This window comes from Pelmatolapia mariae, linkage group LG5 (genome assembly GCF_036321145.2).
Source record: "Pelmatolapia mariae isolate MD_Pm_ZW linkage group LG5, Pm_UMD_F_2, whole genome shotgun sequence".
In the NCBI taxonomy this organism is placed as follows: domain Eukaryota; kingdom Metazoa; phylum Chordata; class Actinopteri; order Cichliformes; family Cichlidae; genus Pelmatolapia; species Pelmatolapia mariae.
The window spans coordinates 637,501-662,544 of record NC_086231.1 but is presented as its reverse complement, the minus strand read 5'-3'; the positions used below and the strand labels follow the sequence as shown (position 1 = coordinate 662,544).

The 25,044-nt window shown below is 44.7% G+C and overlaps 1 protein-coding gene across 2 annotated transcripts in view; it reads left to right on the top strand.

The window, feature by feature from the left end:
- Positions 1-25,044, top strand: part of nicn1 (nicolin 1) — a 581,340-nt gene that overhangs the window by 480,941 nt on the left and 75,355 nt on the right. The window lies entirely within an intron of this gene.

Here is a 25,044-nt window from a genome sequence, read left to right as displayed (position 1 = left end):
CCTGGCCTCTCCATGTCTTTATCTCCAACATGGAGATAAGCTGCTGCGTGGAGAAAAGATGGAGGTCGAGGAGGTCGGCGATAAGACCGCATCTGCCCGGCCATCAGCCAAACGTGGAGGTCAAGACGATCGGCGATGGAAGCACTGCCCGTGGTCAGAGAGGTCGCCGCGTCACTGCAAACTCGCAGACACTCAGAATCGAGTCAGAACGCCAGAGTTCAATGATTTACATGTCGAGGAAATCCATGAAAGACGCTTCCTCTTATTTGTCTGGCGCCGTGTGGAAACCGCAAACACTGCAGCTGAACAAGACCTCAAACACAACATTTACACACCGAACACACGCCCCTCAGAGCACATCCAGGTTATTTATGAGATTATATCCACTGCACTCGTGTGGACGTGTGAAACCTGTAACAGGTCCACTCAGAATGAACTCACTGATGCTTCAACCCCACATGAGAAGACGCGAGCAGAAACACCTTCACAAGAATCCAGAGAGATCTTTCAAGTGTTCGCTTAAACCCAGCGAGCCTCTCAGAGAGCCTGCGCTCCGTGGTTTACATGTCCGGATGGAAAAAGGCCGGAATACTGATCCAGTTTTTAAAGAGAGGAAGAAGAAAATCTGAGGGGGACTTGAAAGCCGTGTGAAACAAACTTCTCCCTGTGTGTCTTTGCAGTTAGCCCCTCCTCCTGAAGCCCTGCCAGTAACGATAGAGCAGGACTTTGGCCGCCTCCCCCCGCCCGTCCTCCTCAGCCTGTCTGAGCCGCAGATAAGAGCGGCTGTGGGGAGGGCTCGGCTTCGTGTGGATTCACATAACTAACCTTTGGTGTCCAATTAGATTAGCCGCCGCCAAACCAATTAGTGTTTCTGTGAGGAAGGAGGAGATGCCAGCAGTCGTATTAGGACTGATATCCTCGCAGCAGGAAAACATGCTGACGGAGCTCTTCAGTAGCCACTGCAGTGGAAAATGCAGCTTGTTTGCAATAAGAGAAAAAAGTTTTGGAGCTGGAACAAAAAGCGTCCGGCTTTAACGAGTCAGAGGAGCCTGACAGCGATGCCGGGTTCATTTCCTGTCCCGAGGAGACAAACGCAGCTCATCCATTAATGAAGCGCGCCGTTTATCGCCCTTCCAGCCCGGAGCGCTGCGAACACCACGAAGCATCGTTTAAAGCAATCAGAGCGGCTTCGCTGTCACGCTCTGGAGCGCTGAGCTCTTTGGGGCATTTGGGGGGAGGAAACAGGAAGTAAGCGTTGCGACGGTTCAGTAAACTAGTCCCCGGGCTACAGCTTGAATCCTGCATCATTCAGCTTCTATTTTAAGGTTTTACCTGCTGCCGGTGCCACACCTGAGCACGACTCGTCCCAGGTGAAAGGACAAAGCACACCACTCTGATGTACACCTCACTCCACAGACACACACAAGCAGTTACACAAAAACAATTTGACATATCAGTTAAATCCATAACAGTGACACAGATGTGACGAAAGAACCAACAGAGCTGAGATCCATGAAGATCAGCAGCAGGACGACCGACCGCCCGGCTGAAGCACACCTGATGTAATTCAGTGTTTGTTTCCACAGGTAAAGGCAGGGTCACCTGTCACCTCACACTATAATGCACTATTATATGATACTTATAATATAGCTCCCTGTATTATTGGTCACATGATGTCGAGAGTCCGGATCAGCCTATCAGCTACAGCCACCTGTGAGTCAAAGAGGCCACGCCCCTAATCATGCAAACTTTACAGACTTTAAAGCCTTAATGTAGTTTAACAGGTAAGTTATAAAATCAGGTGTTATGAGGTAGGGCTGGGTATCGTCACTGATTTCTAGAATCGATTCAATTCTGATTCACAAGGTCCCGAATCGATTTGATCCACGATTCGATTTGAATCGGGGAAATTTTGCCTCAAACAGTCAGAAAAATTATAATTCTGATCACTTATCAGTACATATCTATATTTTTATATCTATAAAAAGAAAGCTGACACTTGTGAGACTTTATCAAAGGTGTGAGCATCACAGCAGACGCCTTTGTGTCAAAGTAACTGAGGATAAAACAGAAAAACATGAAGGAGACATTCCTGGCCTGGGATTTTATAGCAGATGACCCTAAAAATATTCTGCAGTAGATCAAAAACTGAAGAGAACCAAGAATCAACATATGAACATTACCTGATGCTGCTGAAGTGAAGCAGAGCAAAGTTACAGAGGTTTTAGAGACACAGCTGAGCGTTTTGCAATTTTGCATAATTTTAAAAAGTTTAAATTTGTTCAGTATTGAACAGCAGAAATGAGACTTTCTTGTCGGAAGTAAGAAAAACAAAAACAAACCAGCGGCCGACAGCGCAGTAAACAACAGCAGCCTGATGGATAATATTGCAGAAAACAGAGATTTGTAGATGGGAAACTTTTCCGAGGAGAGAGAGAGCTGTGCATGAAGTGGAAAACAGCAAAGTAAGAATGAGAAGCGTAGTTTGGATCTTCTTTTGCTGCTGGTTCAGTCAATATTGTTTGGAGAGCAACAGAACTGCAGCTTCAGAATCAAACACAAAGAAGACAAACACACAGCGTGGACCCGCCGACGCATCAGAATCAGCGAGCTGTCGGCTTTCAGCCCCGACCGTGTCCGTGCCGTCGGGTGAGAAAGGCCACATCTCACTGACTCTGATGTTTCGGCGCTTTGTGTTTACGTCTTAGTGCAGGATCCGTGTTCCTGCTCTCATTTACTGATTTAGCTGTTTGGTGGTTGTTGAGAATTTGTGAGGTTTAACCTGAGATTCTGGTGTTTTGAGTAAAAAATAAATTTACATTTAAAAATGGATTCAGGGTTTTAATGAATCGATTTCACGTTATCCAAGCTAGAATCAATTTTAATAATTGATAATCAAAACCCACCCCTATTATGAAGGGAAACATAGGGCCTATGGGGGCTGACTCACTGCTGCCTCTGCTGGACATCAGAGGAACTGCAGCCATCTGTGCTCATTGCTTTCAGGTCAGGAACCTTATTCATGTGATCCTGATCCAGACTGTGGTCGCTCAGTTCATGCCCCCCCCCCATAAAGTTCAGACTACAGCGGCTGAAGAAGAAGAGCTCCTGCATCAGCGTGTAGTAGTGCTGGGCGATATGATGATATATATCGTGTGGACGATAGAAAAGTGTCTATCGTGCCATTTGTCTTCTATTGTTTCTATCGTTTCTAACCCTAATTTTATAAATTATTACATAAAATTTATCATTAACCCTTTACAACCGTTTGCCTAAATATTTTTAAATCCCTGTAGAACTGGAACCACGTGAGGTAGCGCAATATTATTATTTTTTTTTTGCATATGAAACCGGAGGAGTTGTACTTACATCTTATTCCATTAGCTTGTCCCAGGTCACGGTTTCCTTCCACATGTAGCTTTGCAAAAATTGCATAAAAAGCACTTGCAGCAACAAAAATATAATATTCCAGAAACACGCTTTGCCGATCCGATCAGCTGTTCATAACACTTCCCACATTGGAATATAAGTCAGCGCGAACTATCGTATGTCCGCCATTACCTGTCCGAAACCGGAAGTGACGTCATTTTTCGCAGAAAATGTAGGGGTTTTTTACCTTCAAAATTTTGGTGTTTCTAAAAGTCATGTTTGACTTTATGCTTTTCTGTATCCTTTCTGGGATGCTTAGAAGTCAAATTACACTGTTGGAAATAGTTTATTTTGATGCACATGCTGTTTTTTTGCAAATTTGCATTATAATATTTATTTTTATTTTTCCTGTAGTATATAAAATTTTGTGTATCTCAAACATAAAACTATGACGACACTCAAAATAAATTTCTCGTGGTTGGAAACTATTTTGTGCAACTTTTTGTATTTACAGTTTTGAGGGATAAACCTCTTAAATTTCTCTAACTAGAAATATATGTAAAAACAAAACAATTTTCAATTTTTTTGTAGTTTATTGCACTTTTTTGCAATTTATGTAGTTACTATGGACTTAATGCATACATATTATTAAAATTTGGGCTATAACGGTTGTATTGATGTATAGCAACTTGAAATGCTCCCACAAATGGCACTACAGCATGTAAAATGTAAAGATAAGCTCTGGCGGACTTGGTTCTATGGTAGGTCTTAAAGGGTTAAATAGCCTGTGCAAATATATTAGTGTTGTCTTCTCACTATACATACTCTTAACTTTATGCAAGAGAAAATAAAGTATAAAAAAATGATATTTTTCGCAAAGAAACTCCGTCTTGTGGTTTTGCGACATGGTGCTGCTTTACGTGCACCCGGATTTGCGACATGCTTTACAGTAACTCAAAACAAAGACTGCACCCTCTCCACTCGCTGTTTACAGACTGCATACTTTCCAGATGACCACAGGTCAGGTGGTATATTGTGATATATATCGTTATCGTGATATAAAATAATTCATATCGTGATAAATATTTTTTCCATATCGCCCAGCACTAGCGTGTAGGCTGAGGAGCACAGAGCAGCCGGGACAGTTTAATCACGATGGAAACAAGTAAAAGAGAGAGAATAGAAGCTGCAGCCAATCACGTCTCTGTGCTCAGCCTCAGTCCACGCCTCCTCCTCAGCTGTCTCTGCTGATTTCATCATCGCCCTCCAATAACACGCTTCCAAACCTCTCCTGACCTCCAGCCTCTACAAACACAGAATAGCAGCAAAGCTCCCCCAAACATTCAGAGGAAGGATTGATCCCCCTGCTGCTGGGACCACCTGCATGTCCTCTGTCAGCTCCTCCTCGTGTCCACCTCATTCACACACACACACACACACACACACACACACACCTGTGGTATAAGTGACAGGACTGCTCGTTGTGTCACAGAAGGGTGATGGGCGGGTGTGAGGAAATAAAGAGCAGCTGATGACATCAGCAGGAGGCTGAAGGCAGACTCCCACCTAAAGCACAAACTGCTGATTCACAGTTTCCTCCTTCAACCCCAGCAGACATTCATCAGGGATTCTCTGCCTCCTCTGACAAAAAAGGGCCGGTAATGACAAATATTTCAATATTTGAATGTCTAATGTGAGATAAGCCCAACCTCGTGGCGAGGCAATTAAAGAAGCACGAATGGAAATGAACGATTTATCATCGGGAAGCATCGAGGGCGGCTGACGAGTGACGGCTACGGAACAAAAGTCCGGCTCTGACACGGCGCCGGATGGACGTTATTGCTCGGCGGCATCGGCATCTGCACTTGATGAGGTCCCCCCTGCTATCGGCTCAGAGATAGCAGGTGTCAATGGAAACCAATTTAAGGCGTCCACAGCAAAGCAAGTTATTAACCCGCCTGCCAAAGAACTGTATCTTCTCCTCTCCCTCTTTATTTTGGGAAGAGCGACAGAATGAAAGTGAGAGCGGCTCTTTCAGAAGTCGATTAGCGCTTTGACACTTTGTCTTTTTAAACGCTCGAGTTAGACGCTGAAAGCTTCCCAGAGGAGAGGGAGGAAGGAAAGACGCTCGTGTCCTTCAAGTGGAAAAGTCAATCACTGTGACTGACGGGAGCGTGCAAAAGTCTGGGCGCACACCACCCACCCAGGGTCGCCCTCTTTGTCTCAGCCACTGCTGCGTGCACGCAGAGGGGTACAGGAAGCCGTCACCACACTTCCTGTTCCAGCTCCGTGACGGCCCCAGACTCAGGGCGGACCTTTAACTGATCCAGCGCTCTGTGACCTGAGAGGCCTGCAGAGTGAGAGGAACCAGTTTATTGGTTTTTTGGATGGTGGAAAAAGGAAAGAAGCACCACGCAAATGTTTGTGGACTCCAAGAAGCTCTGAGATGGTCCACAGACCATGTTCTCGTGATGAGTCTGGATTAAAACGTAAATTTCACGTCATCGTTTTCTGGTGTCTGGAGAAACACACACACACATTCTCGTTTAGCTGTGTTAGTGAGGACATCTCATTGACACAATGCTTCCCCTAACCTTAACCTAACTGTAGCCCTGACATCAAAACCACATTTCACAAACGTGATGGTTTGATGTGTATTCCTGAACACACGTGTGTTACTGTTGTTTACATGAACATGTGACTAATGCACACGAAAAGAAACTTTTCAGGGTTTAAATGCCAAACTTGGAGGCAGGAAGGATGTGGTGAGATGAGACGCTGTCTCTGTTGTTACTCCGAGCCGTGTTTTCATACATGTTTGATTAGGTGTTAAAAATAAATCCAGAGGACAGCTGAAAGTCTCTGCTTTTAAACTCGTGCAGAGCCGATGGGACAGTTCATGTCCAACCACCCGGTCTCTGCAGGAGATGGGACATACTCGAGCCGCCCATCGGCCCCGACCTCCTCCCAACACAGACTTCAGAATTAAATGTTTCATGGACGTGACGCCAAAAGGTGGAGCTCCTAATCTGTGACGAGCTGACGCTACAACATGAATGAAGGTTCAAAGAAACCCCAAAAATAAAAGCTGCAGAGATGAAGCAGCGTCGTTGGCATTCGGCACATGCTTCGCTGAAACGACACTTGGCCTCTGCCTCCTCTCGCAGCTCGCTGCGCTCACAGAGATGTTCATTTTCAGATTTCACACTTGATTTAGAGCCAAACCAGCAACATTTAGAACTCAATCAATCTTCCTGTTTTACACACAACCTGAAAGAGCCGTAATTTTCCAATCAGCCTCAGCAGTTGCTGCTGTCACTTCCAATGTATCGCAACATCCCCCAAAACCTTCAAGACTGTGAGCAAAACCCACTCGGTATTAAAGCGGCATGCAACGCCGCTTCGCTGCGCAGACTGCCCGTCTCTGTTATGAACACTGTGCAATATCAAACCAGCCAGCGCATCACATTCCCTGCAGAAGCCTCTAAATCTTCCAGCAGAAGCACAGCATCAGCCAACCCCGCCTCATCCCCAGCACTGGGTTTCTGCATGCTGTTATTAACATGAATATCGACAGACTCTCCCAGTGAGGTGCATCCAGCTCGCCGGCGGCTGCGGCGCCCTCATCCATTCTGCTATCCTCCCTCTGCACACATCATCTGTTTTGGGCTCCTGGGCCATACATCAATGTGGCGGGCCAGAGAAAAGCTCTTTAAGTTGCATAAACACAATGTCGCCCGGGCACCCACCGGCTGCCCGTGATGGATGGGACCGCACACAGAAGAGGGAGCCGGATCCTTCCAGGAGCTGACGGTGGAGCAGCGCCGAGCGGGCGTCATCGCTCTTTACTTCTAAGCGGAGAGGCTGCGTGGTCGCCGCTGACGCGCAGCTCTGCAGGTGTGAAGAGGCCGAGCTGCAAAGAGGACATTAATCACACCGGCCTCGGCCTGACTGAGCCTTTCACCCAAACGCTGCGCTCCAGGGATTGTTACTCTACGCTGCTCGAGCGTTTGTTTCTTCCTCGCTAATCACGGTGACCAAACCTGCTCCGATCCATCAGCTGGTTACCGTAACAACAGGTGTGACGAATACACGTGGTGGGTGGGAGTCGGCGCAAAACAAAAACCTGCACAAACTACAGACACCTTCAGAGGCTCGACAGCAACCGACCGACGAGTACAGGTTACTGATCAGGAAGAGGACTGCACACTCATCAGCTGAGCTGAGCAAAGCTCCTCTAATCCAGCCACAGAGACATGAAGCTAGAAATGAGCAGAACGGGTCCAAAGAGCCAATCAGAGAGCACTCTGCAGGACAAAGGCTATCATCAGAGTCTGCAGACAGAAGACACCTTCTGAAATAATCACGGCTGTTATATTCATCTAAAAACTGCAGAATTTAGAGTTTTGGATTCGACTACTTACTGATGTTTTTGTAAAAAAAAAGGTCTTTCCTGTTGAAATGTTGCATTACACTGAAATATGAATACATATGAGAAACTAGTTGTTCTGGGCAAAGGTTCTTATTAGTGTGTGCTCAAAGGGTTCATCTGTCCTGGATTACACATCCTGATTCATGTTGACCAGTCACAGTGTCAGGCTCTTATCTTTAACGTTCAAACAAATTTAATGTCCAAAAAAATGGTTCAAAGTGGGTGGACGGGACATTTCTTCTTTTATATATCAAATCCTGCCTAATTGTCCTTGTTCGGTTAATATTTTATTTTGTTTGTTGGAAAAACTAATTTTTCGTTTTCTTTACTAAAGAAAATGTTCATTGTTACACTGAGCTGACTGTTTTTTAAAGCCAGTACTGGTGTCACGACGCATAAAGTGATGGATGCTCGGTCCCCCACAAACACCCACAAAGAGGTCCAAAGAAAAACAAAACCCCAGAATCACACCAACGACACAAGCCTCTGCTATCACAAACATGAAACACAGTTGGAAGGCTGGATTATTTTTCTAATGCGTACTCAGCTGTTTGCAGAGCGTCTCTGATTCCTCTGAATATTCGGTCACATAAGGACTCGAGGCTCAGCTTCCTCGGGCTCCTCGCTGTCTGCTGCTAACTGGCTTAGAGACTCTGAAGTTTGTGTCACGAGAGCCGAGGGGGACGAGAGCGCCGCGTCGTAACTGTGAAATACTGTGAAAGCAGCACGAGCGGCGGGGCAACCCGACCTTAGAGTCAGGAAGTTGCCAGCACCAAGGTCACGTCTCCAGGGACGATGTCCTCGTATCGAAACAAGGACGCCGTTTACATCCACCACAGCGTCGGCACGTCAGAGAGCAGGTTTAGGCACTGGTCTTCATCCTCAGTCCCTCCGGCTGCGCTCGCCTGTTGCAGCTAACGACTGCAGTTTCACACCTGGAGCTCCTTTACTCTCTGAGTCAGGTGAGGTGAGGAGTTTGTGAACCGGCAGCTCGTTCCTGGTTTCTGTTCACACTGAGAAAACTGAAGCAAACCAATACTACGCAACACCACAGACCACGGGGGAGGGTTCAGTCTGCTGATCGGCCAGAGGAGTTTCTGGACTGAGCCGTATAACATCGTCCAAATTTGGGCCACGACAACGAGACACAGGCATGTCTGACAGCGAGAGCTACTGCAACAGCCTCCAGCTGCTCAGCACGAGTCACGGCGTCGAGTAGCACTGCGCCACGAAGGAGGCGACATTTCATTTCATAAAACCTTTATTAATCCTAAAGAAACTCTCATCGTGGTGGCTGGCTTCTTAATAAAATAAAACATTCACTCTATAAAAAATAGAATAAATCAAATAATAAATAAAAAATCGATTCATTAATAAGAATTAAAAATGCCCCAGATTTGAGTGTATTGGCAGCTTCTTTAATAGACTGAAATCAGTAAGTGTGGGATCAGTGTGAGCAGCACTCTGGAACAAAAAGATGGAAAATGACCTTCATTTCTTTGCACTTATAGAAGCTGCATCGTTTCAGGCCCAGCCGCACCCTGCACGTCTGTGGTGCTGCATCCCAGAATGCAAAGCATACCTGGACACGCAAAGGCATCTACCTCACACGCCTACACCTGTAGGTGGGTCTGATCGAGGTTGGACCACCTTCTCAGCAAGCATGAACTGGGCGTTTGTACCTGCACTAAGAAGAGCTCCTCCAGGGTCCTAACCCACAAAGAGAGGAGGAGGAGCTTATGTTTATAGTCACTGACAGGTAGAAGTCGCTGAAATGAAAGCCTGATTAAATATCCAGCTTTTGTGCTGCTCGGCCATTTTTCTGCAGAGCCCTGCTGTGATGTTTAACGCTGATGGGGCAAAAAGCTTGAACAGCTTGTGAAGAAAGGCAGTTGTAGGTGTTTTGGTGATTCAGAGCAACGAGAAAAGAGCAGCTCCCGCTGCATGCATGTGACGGCTGAGCGCGGAGAGAGGACAAATGTCTGACTGAATATTTTATCTGAGAACAAAACGGGAAAGTTCCCACAGACGCACAAAACTAAACTGGTGTCATCTGAAACCAGTACAAACAAAGAAGCTGTCCCCGTCTCGTTGACGTGCCAATTAAGTATTCGCTGAGTACAAAGGGAAACAAATACTGCAGTTTATCACTTTCATGTAAATGAGGCTCAGCGTATTGTAATCATCACAGTAATATGACATCACTGCCCGCTGTCACGGTGGCTGTGGTGGTTTTTCCTGTTTTCTGTCTAGACACACAGCTAACTGCTAATTAGCAATAACATCATAAATCCAACAATTTCACTCACAGAAACTGGAGCTCAGAGCTCTGGGACCATTTCACTGTAACAGTCACCTCGAGGTCCTTTAGACTGTACCTGGAAATCAGTTGACCTCCAATGAGCAAGCGCTTTGGTGACAGTGAGAAGGAAAAACTTCCTTTTAACAGGAAGAAACGACTGTCAGAATCAGGCTGGGGGGGTCGCTCCTCTGCAGACGGTCACTTCCTGTTTCACAGCTTCTCTTTGATATTTTCTGCTCTACAGAAACCTGGTTACATCACGATGATTGTGTGAAAAGGATCAGCACCTCGACTTACACCAACTGTCAGAATCCTCAAAACCCCTGAAAGAGTTGATGACCTGCAGAGGAACGGTTTATTTGGTTAGAGTTCCCCGTTTACAGGAAGCCTGGACCGGCTCTCCGTTCGAAGCCTCTGAGTCTGTGATCCTGTGAGTTTACAGAGATGAATTTACCTGGTGAGGAGGAGCCTGACACTGACTGTGTTGGGATGCTGAGCCCACTGTCCTCTGATACAGCCGACCGTTAACTGCAGCGCTCATCATCACGGATCCTTGCTCTTGGTTAGACAGCAGGAAAAATAGGCCCCGTGCATCTGTTAATTCGAGGAGCCTGTACAACCTGTAAGAACCAATAAAAGATGTAATGCTCACACAGGTTTTACACTTGTTTCACAGAGTTAAAGACAGAAATAATAAATAAGACTTACATCCTCTTAAAGCGCCGAGCGCTCTGATTCTTCCAGCTCCCCATCAGGCGTGTCCATGCATCACACTCTACACGACTCTGAGCACTTTATTAGTCGTTCAACATGGATTATCATTAACACAGTCTCACATATAAATATGTTATTATATATTAATATGTGAGACTGTGTCAATGAGCCTGATGTTATTCTCTCGTGATGATGAGCTGGGGGATCTCACTCAGGTTTCAGAGCTCGTCACAGAAACAGCTTCAGTGAAGGTTACCGATGATCTCGTGGCCTCTGACAGTGCACTCAGTAAAAGGCACCTGAAGGACTCGGACCTTTAGAAATAAAGCTCTCTGGTGAAACAAAGATTGAACTCTTTGCCCGAATCACAGTCGGAGGTTTCTTCCTGATAAAAGGGAGTTTTTCCTTCCTGCTGTCACCAACACACTTATAATGTCTGATTGTTGTTGCTTCTCTGTGTGATTATTGGGTCTGTACGTTACAATACGAAGCACCTGGAGGCAACTGTTGGTGTGATTTGGTGCTGTATAATTAAAAGTGAACTGAATTAAAAACTGAACTTAATGATAGTGGGGAGGAAAAACTCGCTTTTAACAGGAAGAACCTCAGGGTGGGGCGGCCATCTTTCTCTGTATTATAGTAGCTTGTAACTACAAACAGAACTTTAAAGATTAATAAACAACAGCACAGATTTATGTGACTTCATTAAAGCATCGCAGAGGTCAAAGTAATAACGTGGAACAACTGAAGGCTTCGTTATCAGCACCGATGGTTGATGCTCGCTTCTTATCTGCTCCGCCTCTTCTGTTTCCTTTAAACGGCACATTTATGCGTTTTATTTCCGTGCAGCAGGCTGAACCTCTTTATCTTCTTTGTGCTCCTCTAATGCGGCTGAATTTCATGTAGAGATGGAAGTTTCTGAGTCATTTATCTTTATTTAAAGAAAAATCCTACAAATCAATGAAACTTCTCTGCTAGTGTCGACTCATTTGTCTTCCTCTGCTGTTCATTTTTCGGCCTCGTTTGGTCTTTCAGTTTTTTCCTCTTTATGCTTTAGCTTCAATCTGGAGCCTTTGTAGAAGCTCAGCAGGTTCAAGCACGTCATACAGTATATATTTCATGTCATGTAAAGTAGATTTAAGTCAATATATGCAGAAGGTGAAAGCATGAAGGAGGATCACTGGGTCTGATCCTCAAGAGATGTAACCTGAAATATCCAAAGAACAACCAAAGCAGTGTTGATACAAAGGACTGCTGCTGCCACCATGGCGGTTGTTTGCTCAGTGTCTCCTCTTTTGTCTTCTTGGAGTTCAAAAGTGGACACGATGAACGAGAAGTGCATCTCACTGAGAAACTGAGGGTCAGGAGACCTGCTCCTCTGTGACCTGAGTGAGACAGAAACTGATGAGGAGAGAGTTCACCGAGCTCAGAGATGAGCTGAGAACAAGGCTGATTCTCCCACAGACGTCCATACAGCCACACGCTGTTTTAGATCCACAAGGTTTTTCCATCTTTCTTTGTAACACTGATATATAACAAGGTTTAAGAGGTTATTATGTAACACTTTTCTTATTTTCTAACCTTTCAATAATTTTGTTGAATGTCACAATAAAAAATACAGTTTCTTCTGATTAATTCAATTCAGTGTTATTTATATAGCGCCAAATCACAACAACAGTCGCCTCAAGGCGCTTTACATTGTAAGGTAGACCCTACAATAATACATACAGAGAAAACCCAACAATCATATGACCCCCTATGAGCAAGCACTTTGGCGACAGTGGGAAGGAAAAACTCCCTTTTAACAGGAAGAAACCTCCGACAGAACCAGGCTCAGGGAGGGGCGGGGCCATCTGCTGTGATTGGTTGGAGAGAGAGAAGGAAGACGGGATAAAGACATGCTGTGGAAGAGAGACAGAGATTAATAACAAGTATGATTCAGTGCAGAGAGGTCTGCTAACACATAATGAGAAGAAACACCCAGTGGGAATCTGTTTACATTATACATGCTTCCCTTAGGCAGCATCATTAGAAGACATAGCATACATTTACACTGCTATGCTGATGACACCCAGCTCTATCTGTCCATGAAGCCAGATAACACACACCAATGAGTTAAACTGCAGGAATGTCTTAAAGACATAAAGACCTGGATGGCCGCTAACTTTCTGCTTCTTAATTCAGATCAAACTGAGGTTATTGTACTCGGCCCTGAAAATCTTAGAAATATGGTATCTAACCAGATTCTTACTCTGGATGGCATTACCTTGGCCTCCAGTAACACTGTGAGGAACCTTGGAGTCATTTTTGACCAGGACATGTCCTTCAATGCACATATTAAACAAATATGTAAGACTGCTTTCTTCCATTTGTGCAACATCTCTAAAGTTAGAAATATCCTGTCTCAGAGTGACGCTGAAAAACTAGTTCATGCATTTATTACTTCCAGGCTGGACGACTGTAATTCATTATTATCAGGAAGTCCTAAAAACTCCCTGAAAAGCCTTCAGTTAATCCAAAATGCTGCAGCAAGAGTCCTGACAGGGACTAGAAAGAGAGAGCAGATTTCTCCTGTATTGGCTTCCCTTCATTGGCTTCCTGTTAAATCCAGAATTCAAAATCCTGCTCCTCACATATTATTGTAGGGTCTACCTTACAGTATAAAGCTCCTTGAGGCGACTGTTGCTGTGCTACTTGATGCTATATAAATAAAACTGAATTGAATCTCCTTCCTGTGCTCTCTTCCTCCTCCGTCTCAGTGATCAGTGTTATTCTCCAGCAGCGTTCCTCTCGTCCTCGCTGTTTGCAGATCAGTTCTGAGTTTCAGAGTGAGAGACGTGTTTCTGGGATTGAGGAGCGGCTGATGACTGATCGGAGTTTTAGAAGAACAAAACCCCGGAGGTTTGCAGCGCTGCACAGATCCCTCTCTGCCTCTCGTTCTGTGTAAATAAGCGTAGATGAGGCAGACAGACAGATGGCCGAGCTGCCGCGAGTTTGATAACGCTCTTGCTCGGAGCGCTGCTGTCAGCAGGGAATTTTCTCGGCTGCATTAAAAGGAGATTTACTTTACAAGAGAGAAACATTAGAAAGCAGCTCGACTCAGCTGGTGGCTTTACTCTTATTTACACAGTGAGAGAAATAAAATGAGTCAGCAGCTGAAGGTGTCGTTAGTGTCGGAGGTGAAAGTGTGCACGCTCACAGCTCTGCACCCACATCAGCACCTGCAGTGTTTCTGTCAGCTGAGCTGGTTGTAAAATTAAGGAGGATTCAGACGTCACGAGCTGATCATCACAGAGGTCTCCACAGACACCCCAACGCTATCTCAGAAATATGAAGCGTTTCCTCCTGAGCACCAGAGTCAGGTTGGTGATGTACAAAGTTCATTCAGCAGTCTCAGGTACGCCCACACCTGTCTGCAGCCGGGCCTGCAGCATGCTTTCATTCTGGCACCTGCTTCAGGGCCATCTCTTTCACCTGCAGTCAGGTTAAAGACGACTGTAGCAGCTACTCCAGATGTTTTTACCCCACTGTCACGTCTTAGCTGGAGGAAACATTTTGCTGTTATGTCTTCATTGCTGGAAAACAACTATCAGCAATTTGCCACTCTGAAAAAATCTAAACCAAGTGATGAGACGTGAGCTTCTGTGCCACCTCAGCTTGAGCCTAGTGAGCCACACACAGGGGTCTGCCTCTGGTGCTGATCTTTGAATGTGAGCTCACACCCACTCAGACCTGTCATAGAAAAGTGAACACCAACTCTAATTACACCTTTGATTGTAGCGATAGTTATAGAGAACACTTAGAAAACACTGAACTCCTGCTGGATATCTGCACTAATGTGGACTGAGTCAGGAATGACAGGATGCCACGTAGTTTGATGGAAAGGAGAATGATCAGCCTACAGAGGGCTGCATTCAAAGACGCCTGCAGCAGGACGGTTGCAGAAACTCCTCCCAGATCTTGACCAGTGCATCATTGAACTCTGGACAGTTTGAGGTGTGACCTGGTGGCGTCAGATGGGGTCAGGGGTCATTGACGTTCCTCTACTGCACCTGTTGGTAATTTCATTAACACCAAAGCAGCTGAATGTGATTACACCTGATTTGCTGCTGAACTGAGCAGAGGTGTAACTGACTGAATGATCATCCTTCTACATGCCGTCCTTTCGATGCATCCACATTAAATCTTTCTCTCCAGGACGCTACATACGAATATCTGCCTGCTTCCTCATTCACACCATCCCTCTGTTTTGGCATGCTGGGCCTATTTGTGTATCCACATGTTGCTCACATACAGCAAACTGTATGAATGTCATGCTGGACCTCCTGCTCCACTGCTGAGCCCTGGTGATGCAGATGCCAGACGTCTCCACGTCAATATTTTCCTGCACAGCTCAGGCTGCGCTTCACGACGAGGAAACGACTTCTCCCTGCTCGGCCCAGATAAGGCCCCACGCTGAGCCGCTGTGTGGGGGGGCAGCAGCTGATGTATTCTGGGCCAGGCTTTGATCTCCTGCATGCCCATGTTCTGACTACAAAACAGGCCCGAGACAAGGCGGCCACATACTCCCAGCTGGGTGACTGCAGTGTGGGAAAATGGACTGAGGCAGCTAAAATACAGCCAAACAAGCTAAAACATGCACACATCCTAAAATTCAGATTTGAAAGCAGAGCAGCAGAAAAGGAAAGAATGCTTAATGGGATAAGTTCACACAGGCAGGACACCTGAACTTCACCTGCAGGAAGGAGTGAAAAGAATAAGAGACACAAAATGAGACGTGACAGCCGTGTGAAGACTGAAGCTGAACTGCTTGTGTAGCCCGTTTGTGTGCGTCACGCCTGTCGATGCGTTCAGTTCTGGCTTCTGAATAAGAGGCAGGAGACAGTACTGGGTCTCTGGGTTCTTCACTGTCCATCGCTGTAATATATAGAAATACAGAAAAATAGAAAAGCATGAGCTCTCCTCGGGCCAAGCTGGAAGGAGCTGTGTGTTGTAAAGTTATGATGTATGAATCCTGCTTCTGGGCCCAAACTACTCTGTATTTATTAAGGCTGTTGTGTTTTTAACATGTTTTAATGTTTTGTATCTTGTTCTATTTAATCTCAACAAGCCCCTAAAAACAGTCAGTGATCACTGTCGGCCTCTCTCGGTTTTTATTACCACTGTTCATTTTAAAGCTCAGTTTTTAAACCCTTACGCTGTAACTACAGCCCAGCCCGTGCAGCAGTATATTAATGACTAACCTCATATGGTGGATGGATTATCTCAGTTGTTCTCCTGACTGAAGTTTGGTCCGTTTACAGCATCCTGCCATGCGATTGCATTTGTCCCTGACCATCGGGAACCCTCACGTTAACTTTTATCGAGTGGAAAAAAGTTAGCGTTCATCCTCCAGCTTCACTGTTACACCTGGTAAAGCAGCAACACTGATCAATGGACCCGACTGCATTAACTGTTGTGAAAAAAATCAACTCAAGCTCTCAAGTCAACAAAAAGCATAGTATAAATAATATAAAACAACATATCATTAAAAATATTAAAAAAAGAAAATAAAAAAGTCACCCAATGAACAAAATAATGCAAAAAATGAAACAATCAGACAAACAAATACATTTTAACAGCCAGGATCCAACGTTTTGTTTCTTTGAAATATAATAAAAATTCACAATTTAACCCTTAAATCAAATCCAATGCAATTATATTAACAGACGACATTTAGCAGGTAATATTGGAACTTATCTTAAAGCATAAAAGCAAATCATGAGAAACCACATTTGCAGAACATAACAATATCTCCATACCTGTAATGCAAAGAAATACAGAAAGCCATAAGCTGTGTGTGTTGTGCATCTGCTCCTCTCCTGATCAAACAACACAATATGTGCCATTAACAAAATACAGCAGAGATTTCCTTCACCTAGCAACCAGGCTAACTTAGCACGCTAGCGTTACAGCTGTAGCTAAAGTGAGTTACAAACTTCAGTTAGCAGCTCGGCGCTCTACAAGACTCACACCGCACGACTCAGACATTAAACAGACCAAAACGCAGTTCTGTCACATTCAAATGACAACTTCTGGCCTTGTGTGGCTAACGTGACAGTGACCGGGGCGCACGTGCACACGCCTACGTCATACACGCTGCACAAACACAGGCAGGAGATTAAAAACACAAAGTATTTAATAAAATTCATAAGGGTTTAACACATTTGCTGCACGTGGCTGATGCTGGTTTCTGTGATCGTCCTCTGGTGTCGGATTTTATTCTGAGAGGCAAACGTATCCGTACGATCGGGCGTAACCACACCATCTCCTCCAGGCGTCTGTCCTTCACCGTTTGCTTTTCCTTATAATTTCCACACAGTGGATTTAAAATAGAACAGAAAAATGTGTGCTCATTAAAGCAAATTTAGCTGAAATTAAGAATCACCCAGTTCACCAAACCGGCTACTTAAACCTGTTAATTACACCGTGTTCAGCCACATTACACTAAAAGCCTTCCTGCCCTGATCGTTTAATTTAGCTTCATCTCCCTCAGATACAATTTCATGGTCGAGAAAGTGTTGCTTCTTTAATTTCGCACGTCTTTTATTGCGTCGCCCGCAGTGTTGCTGGCTTGTTTGTACAGAACAACAGGCTCAAATAGGAACTTGCTACAGCTCCACAGAGCAGAGAGAGCACATTTAAAACCTTGAGATAAAGGTCAGCTCGGGCTGTTTGCTCGTACTCCAGCAGATTCTTCACAATTATTCTGCAAAGAGACCACACAGCGCTGCGTCCCTGGACTGAGGCAGAAACTGTTGTTCCGGTGAAGGCGAGGTTACTTTGGAGGTTACGCAGGTTTTGTTGTAACAGGCAGAACAAGAGGTCAGAGCCTCCAAAACTCGTTTATTCTTATTTATCCGAACAAGTCGAATCCGAACATCTTCCACAAACTAGCCTAGAAAATAACGCCCCTCATCCAGCACTCATCATGGACAGCAGCGCTCCGACACGGAGGACACATCAGCAGCTGCAGGAAAAGATTTAAGGAGCGAGCAGCAGCGGCTGAATCTAGGACAACTAGTACAGCTGGTGCTGTGTACCTCCTCGAGTTACTATAGTTATTATAGTGAACTCCAACTAAACCAAGAATCAAAACAAAATCACTTTAGAAAAAGATCAACTTAATAACACAGTCAGCGTGAAGCTTATTAAACCTGCATTTCCTCTAATGTCCAGCAGGGGGCAAAGCCTCTGGCTGCAAAACGACGTCTGATTTACAGAAGAAGAATAAGCTTCTGTCGATCTCTGAGCTCAGTAAACTCTTTCCTGATGAGTTTATGGCTCAGATGCTGCTTTAAGTTCACGTTAGAGTCAGAGATGAACAGGAAGTAGAGTAGGGTTTGGGGCGGGGCTACGCTGTGGGCGATCCACTAACAGTCTGCTAGTTTCTGAAGATAGAAGCAGCTGGTTCACCTCAATGACCGAGAGCAGCAGGAGCGAGGGAGTAATAAAAACAGAGAGTGTGAGCACAGACTTCAAACTTGTTTGAATCTCCAGAAACAGAAAGTCCGTTCAGATCAACGAGAGGCGACTGAAGAAGAATGAAAATGCTCTGATATGAGGCTTGTGTCAGGAGCAGCTGGAGACTGTATGGGGTGTTAGAGGTCATGAGCTGTTCTGTGGATATATCAGCTCAGGCAGAGCGCAGAGAAGGCTGCTTTATTACGAGCAAGCACACCTCCTGAACCAGGAATCAGCGTCTAACAGCTGCTCTGTAGGATGTGTGGAAGAACACAACACTCTCTGCGCCAAGCAGTTTATGAAAGGTAAACTAAGGTACACAGAAAGGTAACTTTGAAAAGTCAAAGCCAATGAACAGATGTTACATCGATGCATATTCAGTGCAGACTGATGTTTTAAGAGTAATGAAGCAGGAAGGCTGCGGTGGTTCTCGGAAAGCTACACACGGAATAACAAGTCAGGCTTTTACCAAGCATGTTTACAACGAACGAGTGATTCAGATGAGTATCCTGCGCTTCTCTTTCCTCGGGTAAAGCAACTCCAGTTGTCCACAGGTTTGTGAGCAGGTGTGAATTTCTCCAGAGAGGCAGGTGAGGATGTTTGAGGGCAGTCAGACTGGCAGGTTTTCCTGTAGCAGGAGGACAAATGGGTCCTGAATGAAAGTAACTAACTCGACACTGAGTAAAACAACTATCTGACTGATGTTAGTGGGACACAGGTATACCAGTCAGAACCTGGGAGGAGCCCATTTAGGCAGAAGTCCACTAAACACATACAACCGAGCCATGACCTCTCCAAACTTCATGTAACAACAAAAGGTATAGCTGGTTAGCTAGCTGAGCGCTAACCAGTTTCACCGCGCTCTGACCAAACTCACTGAACCAGCCGAGCACGCCACAAAAACACAACCTTTGCACATCCGCTAAGACAAAACTCTGCTTACATCTGGCTTCCTCCGTTGTTCTCACGTGTCATACATTTAGAGCCACATGGGGTTTTGGCTTTGCAACTTCTGATTGGTGGAAGTGACATGAACACAGTATCATTACCGTGATTCTATTGGCTCAAATTATTAAAAAGAGGTGTTAATCATGCAAAAAGCCCAATAGCAGCCGAAGTTACAGCCCCTCAGAGTTTAAAGCGCCAGAGTCCATTTAAACTGTCCATGTGCAGGGCAGAAAGGACCACAGACTGTGAATGTGTGGTTAATTCTTCAGAAATATTCAAAAAACAAGCACTTTTAGACATCTTAATGAAATTAAATCATTTCTGCTGTGACTTCTTGTACAACGCCTGAATATTTATTTATTAAAAGTGCAGTAATTTTTCACTGTTTCGCTTTAGAAGCATAAATCACAGATGATGTTGATTACTGATTTTCTGGATAAATGTGTGAACTAAAGCATATTTTTAAAGGAGGAAAAAATCTACTTACTTTTTGTGTTCCAGGCTCAGCAACTGTGACACAGTAACATCTGCTGCAATATTTACACCTCTTAAGAAATGTCACAAGTGTTAGCTTCATTTTGATACCAAGATTGTTTACACAGAGTTTGTAATTGCAGAGAAATACTCATTGTGGGCATGTTCCTTTCAGGCATTAAGCTCAGAAAGCCCTTTGGGTAGGAAGAGGTTAGATATGATACAAACCACTGCAGTGCAGTACCTGCAATACCTACAGCATGTTCCAATCGCTCTAATAGGATATTATGGTCAACAGTATCGAACGCTGCACTAAGGTCTAGCAGGACAAGCACAGAGATGAGTCCACTGTCAGAGGCCATAAGAAGATCATTTGTAACCTTCACTAAAGCTGTTTCTGTGCTGTGATGAGCTCTGAAACCTGACTGAAACTCTTCAAATAAGCCATTCCTCTGCAGATGATCTGTTAGCTGTTTCATATCCACTCTACATAATTACTTTTCCATAACAAAGCAGCCTAAACGGGTTTTGTATCATTATTTTAAAACAAATCTAAAATTATTGCTAAATGTGGAGCTACTTTAATACGGAGAAGCTTCACACATGTGCAGGTCTGAGCTGTGTGATGATGAATGAAGTTCCTTTGTTTTGATGGAAATGTTGAGCCTGATTCATAAACATTTATTCCAAGAGGAAAGAAAAGACTGAAGAGCAGCAGGAACATTTCTTCAGCGACTCCACACAGAGTGGGAGACGGATGTGTGGCCTGCAGGCAATGTTGGGTGTAATGCATTTCAAAGTCACAAAGTTACTGTAATCACATTACATTTTTTTAGTAACGTAACATTTTACTGTGCTAAATTCAGTAATTACATTAAAGTTAAAATCATGTTGCTGGTGTTACAACGGTCGGTCAGCCGGGTGGATATAAAGAAAAAAACAAACCGCCTCCATTTCTACCCGTTCATGTTTCTACAGTAGAATCACCATGACGACCACTCTACTTTGTTCTCATATATAAAAATGTAAAAAAAAAAGATTATAAGTGTGTCCTCATTAGGACAGGGGTTTGTGTTGTGTGTGTGACTGTAGCTATAGGTTTATATTGTTAACTGGTGTTTATGTGAAAATGTATTAAGAGTAATGTAACGAGTAGAGTAACAAATTACTTTCTCCAGCGAGTAAGCAAACAGCTCTTCTGTTCCAGCTTAGACGGAAAAACCTCGATAATGCTTAAAAACTACACAGCAGCACAAAATCACCTAAACCTAAGTGTCCTGGTCTGTGTCCCTGTCAGAGGAAGTTCACACAAGTATAAATAAAGTACGATAAAAGGCTTCAGCCTGAATCTGATGCTCTGCACAGTCACAAGCATCTTTTTTTCCTTTTGTGTTTTGTAAATATTATTAAATGTTATTAAATTGTAAATTTGAAGCCCCATGAAGCGACTGTTGTTGTGATTTGTGACTATATGAATAAAACTGAACTGAATTGATAATATGTGATTTTTAACCTCCTGTAATAAGCAATAGGCAGGTTAATAAAGCAGTGCTCTCTGATGCATCATGGACAAATAAACCCGACTCCTCCCTGAACGTATGATCCCGCAGCACCGGACAGTTCATTGGTTTCATTCAGTCCTTCCACCTGTGAGCTGGACCACAGCTCCTGCAACACTGAATGAACCACAGCACAGAGCCCCACAGGGACCCCAGGCCGAGTGTGGGTGGAGGGACGTGTGCTCGCATTGACCAACAAACCATCAATCAGCAGCTGATCTGACAAGAGGCCCCAAAGACTCAGAGCAGTGACTGCCGGGACCCCAGCGTGGTCCATCAGTGTCTCCATCCTTCTGCCGGCCAAGCGAGACATCCGTCTCAATCATCCTCCACCGGCTCACTGGGTAAGTTCCCATGAGGCACAGAGAGGTGAGGTCGGGCTGGGGGTGGATTTAGCAGAGAGAGAGGAAGAAGAGTAGTGAGGAGAAAAGAAATAAGAAAAAGCTCTGACCTCCAGGGCTGAAAAATGAAGCCTCACAAACTGCAGTTCCTCTAACGGCCTCTAGAGGCTCTAGATCAGATTCACCTCTGCACCAAAACAAAGACAGCCAGCATGAAATGAAAGTCAGAAATACTCAAGTATTTTATGCAGTGATGAAGTATTTGTACTCTGTTGTCTCCATCTTTACACTAAATGCAGTTTAAAGTGAGTTTATGAATCCAGGCTGCAGATGTTCTGACTGTACTGCATGTTATTAAACATTTGTTAGGTACACCTGTCCAGCTGCACATTGGCATAAATATATAATCAGCATCATGACAGCATGTCAGTGCATTCAGTCATGCAGACATGATGAAGACCACCTTCCAACGCTCAAACTGAGTGTCACAATGAAGATGACGGTGACTGTGGTTGTTGTTTCAGAAACGGCCGATCTGCTGGGATTTTCCCACCAACCATCTCTGAGTTACAGAAAAAGTCTAAAAACAAGGAAAATACCAGCAAGCAGCAGCTCTCAGGGAGGAAACACCTTGTCGAGGTCAGATGTCAGGAGAGTAGATAAACTGCTTCGAGCTCATAGGAAGGTCAACAGGAACTCCAATAATCACTTGTTACAACAAAGGTCTGCAGAAGAGCATCTCAGAGCCTTGAAGCAGATGGACCACAGCAGCAGAAGAGCGCAGCGGTCAGCTGCCGAGGCTACACTTCACACAGACTCAGCAAAACTGGACAACAGGAACTGGAAACAGCGCCTGGTCTGATGAGTCTCGATTTCTGCTGGAGCACAGTTTGGTAGGAGCTCGTGGATCCTCGTATCTGCATCGTTATATTAGTGACTGGCTGGAGGCTAAAAAACATGAACCTGATCTGTGGAAACCATAGATGACATCATGGTGCCCACATCCCTCTTTTTTAAAAACAGCCTTTTGGAAAAAGTATCGAGATTTCATGTAAACGCCATCATGACAAACTCAGACGTCAAATGGGACGAACCATTTTTCTTGGGTTAATATTTCAGCTCAAACTTGCATCCATGCTTTTTGTAGAACACTAACATGAGAAGATAAGACTGATCTTATCTAAAGTCACGTGGCCCGACCGTAGCGCTGACTGAACCCATTAGCGTGCAGATAACTCGCGAGGTTGAGACGCAGCAGCTGACAGATTCGCCGTCGCTCAGCGGTCTGTCGCAGACAAACAACACGCAGACATTAATATTGAAACACAGTCGTCTTTTCTTCACGCAGCAGCGGGGACAGTCACAGGATTATTCAGCATTTGATCCTGTGATCCATTTTTTATGATTTCATGTCTTTGAACAAACTCGAGCTGAGGTCGAAGCTCCTCCAGCTCCGCAGCATAAAACACAGCCACTCAGATGTCTGACAAACCTGCAGACACACAGAGTAAAGGCACAGTTAAGACTTTAGTTGTAAATACATGCAAAATGAAAATAAAAAGGAAAGCCTCTGAAATGTGCATAAAAACAACAAAAACATCAAATCACTGACAGGATACAAGAAGAACCATCAGGACTGTGTTGGACTAAAATAAAGACTACACTCCACAGCAGAGTAAGCGTTTCCTGGTTTGATCCCCGAGCATCTGTTTTATTTTTCAAACAAGCATCAACCTGCAAGAAGAAGCCTGGCTTACGTTCAAAAGGCTGCAGTTCCTCTGGTGTCCAGCAGGGGCAGCAGTGAGTCAGTCCCAGTAAACTCCCATGTTAAAACTGTACAGCAGAAATAAGCACGTTTACAGGTTGATTGTTTGCATTGTTAGGGGTGTGGCCTCTTTGACTGACAGGCGGCTTCTCCTCACCTGACTGCAGTCCCTGACCTGGACCTGAGGACCAGGTTTTAATGTTTAATGCAGAACGTTTGCTGGATTCAGCACGATCACACCTTTCCAGTAAATTAATCTACCTGCTGTAAGTAATTTTCTCAGTCTTCTGTCCAATTGGAGCAGAGGAGTCGCCCCCTGCTGGCCATTAGAACAAATGCAGGTTCAGTGAGTGCTGCTTGTGTCCACTCTGACCTTTAACATAGTTTACTGCTGAATAACAAAGAGCGTGACTGTACAGCGCTGAACCTGAGCCCCGCTGACCCTGGAGGAAGATGCTGATGGTGAAACTTGTCCATAATGTATGCTGCAGGTGAGCGCTGCTGTGATGCAGGTTCATTATTTATTTATCTGGTCTTGCTGAAAGTTTCATCTGTAAAGCTGGCCCTGTTGTGCAGCTCCTAGAGGACCAGTTTCGCAGGAACGTCCTCTGTGAGCAGAGCTGCAGGGAACCTGATACACAACATGAAAAAGGAAGGCCGGCTTGCAGTGCAGTACACTTTAGCCGAGCTCTTTATGTACCCAGTTTGTGCTGACTCTGGGTTTGAGCAGAAGGCAGAGCGGGGAGAAACCTCGATGAAATATTTAGTGAATTTCTCAGAGAAAAAGGGAGCGAGTGCAGCGTGCAACAAAACGATTTATTTACGGTACGCGCCGACATTTAGAGAGGAAACTGCAGGTGGAGACGTGTCAGGAGGAAACGATTAAACATTTACTGATAAACCTTTGTGACAGTATTTGCAGTGGCAGACGTTTACTAATCAGGACATTTTCACCATATTTCGCTTCATCCTTTTCCAGCGTGCCTTTGAGCAGCAGCAGCAAAAACAAACATCTGTGCTGCAGATAACCACACACAGCTGTAGGTGGAGCGCTGAGGACAGAGGGAGACTACAGGCTGTCTGAACATTTATAAATCACAGTATTTACTCACTCATGTCATCTTCTTTTAATTTCACCCTGAAGCTCTGACATGAGCTTTAGGGTGCAGTGAGTGGGTGCAGTGCTCAGGCTGCACGCTCCTGCAGTGAGCGTGCAGCCTGAGCACGGATAACAATGACCTCAGTTCATGAAGTATTCGTTCAGCTCCCCATCCTCTGCACTTTAACTGTACACCTACACACACTTTAAATCACTCATTAGCCTCAAACAGGGAAGCCCTGCCCACATTATTACACAACTGTGACATCATCCATTCATTCATTCATCATCCATCTATCATCTGTCCATTCATTATCCATCCATCCATTCATTATTCATCCATCCATCATCCATCCATTCATTATCCATCCATCCATCCATCATCCATCCATCCATCCATTCATTATTCATCCATCCATCATCCATCCATCATCCATCCATCCATCCATTCATTCATTCATCCATCCATCATCCATCCATCCATCCATTCATTATACATCCATCCATCCATCCATCCATCATCCATCCATCCATCCAT